The sequence below is a fragment of the Sander vitreus genome, unplaced genomic scaffold (genome assembly GCF_031162955.1).
Source record: "Sander vitreus isolate 19-12246 unplaced genomic scaffold, sanVit1 ctg356_0, whole genome shotgun sequence".
Taxonomy (NCBI): domain Eukaryota; kingdom Metazoa; phylum Chordata; class Actinopteri; order Perciformes; family Percidae; genus Sander; species Sander vitreus.
The window spans coordinates 1-5,000 of NW_027595491.1; the positions used below are offsets into that span (position 1 = coordinate 1).

General features: G+C 42.8%; 1 pseudogene across 1 annotated transcript in view; it reads left to right on the forward strand.

Annotated features, from left to right (window-relative positions):
• The first annotated feature begins 594 nt into the window (after positions 1–594).
• The window catches only part of LOC144513848 (uncharacterized), a 10,922-nt pseudogene continuing 6,516 nt past the window's right edge, over positions 595–5,000 (forward strand). The window contains exons 1-4 of the transcript XR_013501181.1: positions 595–703; positions 1,478–1,714; positions 4,063–4,098; positions 4,631–4,666. The product of XR_013501181.1 is annotated as an uncharacterized LOC144513848 (transcript). The remainder of the gene's footprint in view (positions 704–1,477; positions 1,715–4,062; positions 4,099–4,630; positions 4,667–5,000) is intronic.

Below are 5,000 nucleotides of genomic sequence, written 5' to 3' on the forward strand. Positions count from 1 at the left end.
GCAATTTGATCTAGAAGGCACACTTTAAAGAAGCCAGTGGAAACATCACATCTTGCTCTGCGGACCGATAGCGTGCAGCCGTACGGTTTCTCTTTCTGACCACATTTCTGTGGTTGAACAGAGACGAGCTGTCAGAGACGCAGGTACAAAAATCCCCCGTTTATTTCCTCCCATCCAAACCGCTGCTATCGACAGGAACATACAGCTGGTTTCATGTGTAAGAGCAATGTTTTCAGATAACAACCTCAAACTCAATGAAAGTCTTTCCGAAACTCTCCAATCAAAGCAGCAGCTTCAAGTTTAGCCTCAGATCTCAAATGCACAAAACCACAAACGCATCCTTCAGAGTTTCTCTGACTGTCAGTGAACGTATCACGCAGGTAAGACCGTTCTAGTGTTTGTCTCTCTTCACTTCCTGTTATGATTCAGAGCCTCGTTTTAAAAATGATTTCATCTGCTTTACTGCACCTTAACAGACTAACGCACACAGGACATATACGGTGTGTTGAAGGAAAGTCACGAAAACATTAGACTAAACATTACTACTGTCAAAAACTCTCTCCTCATAGTGTATGGAGAGGAAACCACAACACTGAGGCACAGTTACATAGGAGGGGGGGAGGGTTTACTTGATGACACATTTCAATAAGTCTCACTTCACAAAGAGTCAGGATGGAGGAAACATCTCTGCTGTGGCTTCTCTGTAAGTAAACTCTGGGTGCCTTTCGGTCTGGGCTACAACTTAGCAATCATCAATAGAGTACTGCCATCTAATTACATTATTAACAGTGTAGTTTTTTATCACTTTCATGCCTGTGTGTCACAGTGCTGAATGTTACTTTGAGACGATGTGACGATGTTCTGAAAAGTATTTGAAATTCTTTAAAAGTGTATTGTTTCTTAAAGGGGAGTTGAACTAATTTAACTCGTGAAGTTCGGCTTTTAGTCCCTTTTCAGACGGTGAAAACTGTTGTAAAATGCATTATGGGAAATGTACGATCCAGGATCCAAGATGGCACAATTAATACTGACTAAATATTCTGCATGTAGATCATTGTGAGAACTTGTAGGAAACGTTAGAGCAAGCATTTGGGGTGACAGTGGCGAGGAAAAACTTCCTTTTAACAGGCAGAAACCTCAGACAGCAGCAGGTGCAACCACAATCTAGGTGCCACCACAATCAAAGGAAATCTGTGAGGCGAGAAAGCAAAAGAACTCCGGGGAAGAAGCTAAGTTAGTAACCGGCATTAATGGGACATGAGACACACAGATGGAGAGAGAAAGAGAGAGGAGCTCAGTGTGTCATAGGAAGTCCGTCCAGCAGTCTAAACCTAAGGCAGCAAAACTAAAGCAAACCTGAGCCAGCCTAACTATAAGCTTAATCAAAGAGTTGAGCGTCCGCCTCCCAAACCGCAACTGGGTGCTGGTTTAATTATCCAGATTTTCACCTCACAGCTGGGATTCTCTCTTTCCCCAGGGAAACTTGTGGCCATGGACCAACCTTCGACCACGGCACTGCCTCCTGACACAAGCATGGCTCCACATCCTGACTCAACCATGGCTCCGCCCCCTGACACAACCTCAGACCCGGCCCCTGACACAACCCCAGACCACCTCCACCTTGTGTTCAGAGTAGTCGTCCACCTGGTGGTGTTCTGTCCGTACTGCATCTCCACTTTCATCATGGTGTCTTTACATCGAGGCAGGACAACAGGTAGGACTCTGAATCATTCACTGACTTTACAATCAATCAATACATCTCGCACTACCACGCTGGTGTTGATGATTGACAGCTGTTTCTTAAGTCCAGTTTAGACTAAAGATTAGCTACTTGCAGCCACTTTCTAAAGCCAAGTGGCGTGTTATCTGTACACATTTTGAGCTATCTGTGTATATGTCTACGCCATATACAGCACGTTGCATTTTGAGCGTGTATGTCTACGCCGTATACAGCATGAGCGATTATGCGTCTTGATAACATGCCAAAATGGCATACGAATTGGTGTGTCATACATACATTTTTACCTATCCCCGTGTATGTCTACGCCGTATACAGTGGACAGGTTGGGTTTAGGAAAAGAAGAACGGGACGGTTGGGTTTAGGAAACGTGGGTTCACGATCCCCGGTCTCCTGGGTGAAAGTCCTGTGTTGTTTGACCCATTCAACCCCCGACCAACCTCCCTATGCAGATTTTCGGGCTTTCATACTACTCGCTACGGCGTAAATTGACACGCTAAAAAGCGAGTATCTGTCTTGATAACGAATTGGCGTGTCATACATACGCCACTTAATGAGATCAGTCTGTTATTTCTATAGTTTGTAATTGACTTGACCAGCTGACTTCTCTATTGGCTGTTGAAACAGGAGACGTCTCTTACGTTGTAAAACCAGCCTCTGGAGACTCCACCAGCTGACTTCTCTGTTGGCTGTTGAAACAGGAGACGTCTCTTACGTCCTAAAACCAGCCTCTGGAGACTCCACCAGCTGACTTCTCTATTGGCTGTTGAAACAGGAGACGTCTCTTACGTTGTAAAACCAGCCTCTGGAGACTCCACCAGCTGACTTCTCTATTGGCTGTTGAAACAGGAGACGTCTCTTACGTCCTAAAACCAGCCTCTGGAGACTCCACCATTACAGAGATTACAAATGACTAAAGTGAGGCAGAAGAGTGAGTATAAACTGTTTTTAATTAATGTTAAACATGTTCTCCTCACACAGTCAAACTGATCCGTGTGATTTCTGTTGTTGTTTTTCACATTCACAGGGTTTTACAACATAAGAAAAGAACCTAAACCTAAATAACTGACACATCATTTCCCCCATTATTAATTCAGAATCCCTTGTGGTATATTATAGACAATAGAGACAGTAGTTAACTTGTGTTTCCAGACTTTAGCTTCACTCAGTTAACACACAGTGCCACATATCACAGCAAAGGGGTGTTTGGCCTCACGGAGTGTAGAGGAAACATAGATTTTCATTAATAAATAATGATTTTACAATGAAATAGGCCCTCCTTGGGCTGCCCAAACATACAGAGGCGGTGGCGGCTGTGGAACGCAGCGTAGCAGCTGTTAAATACAGATCCAAGATCAAATCAAATAACTTCTCTCTGTGTGTCATTTTGTTTTCTCTGAGCTATTCCCTTAAGGTTTGCCATATAAGGGAATTCCTATGAACTGTACCCTACTGTTGCTGAAACATTTGGAAACTGTTAACATTAGAAGGGGCCCCCTAAGACAGAAGATATACAGCATCACAGCGTTACTATTAAAGACACCACAAGGGCATGTACGAATCCACAAAAAAAGGGTCCAAACGCCGGGCGCAGTGGTGGATTTAGCATTTTGGGGGCCCAGGGCGAACACAGTCATGTTTTTGGCAATAAATCTTATACCGTTGGAAAGCCTGTTTAGTTCGAGTACCATTTGAAAGGGAACTAAGTCCAATAGTGCAATGATAACGTCTAGAGAAAGTCTTTCATGCATCAGTCTGTCCTGTTGCTCAACTACCTGAGATCTTAATCCAGAGGTTTTAATGGCATATGTTTGTCGTTTGTACGTCTATGGAAAGGGTCTTATGTGTAACTGTATGCTCGTTTCCTTAAATGGAACTGCCTATGGTTGCAAAATGAATTTCAGTGTTAACTGACAATACGGTCGTATGGTATCTTAGCTAGTTTAGAAAATGTCACGACAATACTTGATTTATTTAAGACACGAGAGAGAAACTTGGACCAGGAGCAGTTTGGATTAAACTGTTTTTATATCTCTGAATGTTGTATCTCTACATGAGGACAGGACAGAAAGACCTCTTTCCCTTCATGTGTGTAACTTCAGAGAAATGACCACAATCACAAATAAAACACATATGGAAATAATACTCTTTAAGAATATCTGATCACAAACAACAATGTTCATCTCTGCGGTTGGAAACTCACAGTTTATGCAAGTTTCCTGTCTACTGCAGAGGAAACCAGACATTAAAGCACAAAGAGGAAATGGTGGTTTTAGCTGCTCTGAGTCAAACATTCAAAGTGCTTGATGTCACATCACCAACAGGTACGATGGCACAAACATCTCTGCAATGGCTGATCTGTAAGTACACTCTGTTCTTTTCTAATTTCCGTCCTTACATTGCTGTGCAGAGAAGAACGAAAGCGAGATAATATCTGCTGGAAATCTTCAGATATTATAACATCTTACAGTTTACTGATCAGTGTAAGCAAAACCAAAGCAAGTGAGATGTAACTACCTCATTATTTAAGGGTTAAGGTCAGGACTGAGCTGCAGTGTTAGATTGGTTTTTGGGGCATTGTTAGGTCTTTATTTGACAGGACAGCTGAAAACATGATAGGGGGAGAGAGGGGGGAATGACATGTAGCAAAGGGGCCGCAGATCGGAGTCGAACCCTGGCCCGCTGCATCGAGGAGTAAACCTCGTACAAGTCGTACAAGTTGCAGGATTTGCACTAATTTAAAGGAGCTGTGTTCTTTGCTGTTATGTTTGTTCTCATTAAAAACAAAAGGCTGGCCATTTAGCATCACGGACTCCATCTTCTCTGAGCTCCCAGTTGTTCTGTCTGTCTGCAGTCAAAGCTCAAACTAACCTGAGGTTCATTTCTCTTCAGTTCTGACCTCACTGCTGAGCAGCACAACAAACCAAGGTCAGTAGAAACTCTGACAACACTTTATATTACAGTACACAGGGTTACTAATATTCAAACAGGGACGGGTTGATGTTGTCTGACTTCATTATCTCAATATAATGTTTTCAAATGAGCATTTTGTTCATTTCCTGACAAGCAACGAGTTTGAACATACAAGGTTTACATCCGGCAGAAAGATGTTCCCCTTTCTATAGTCGGATTCTTAGAAGTACTCTACTTGAAGTTTCTGACGTACTAAACCACACAGCTTCCATTTTCTAACGTTTCCTCTTCACACTTAACCCTCGTGTTGTCTTCTCGTCGACCATGCACCTTGTTTTCCTCTCGTAAA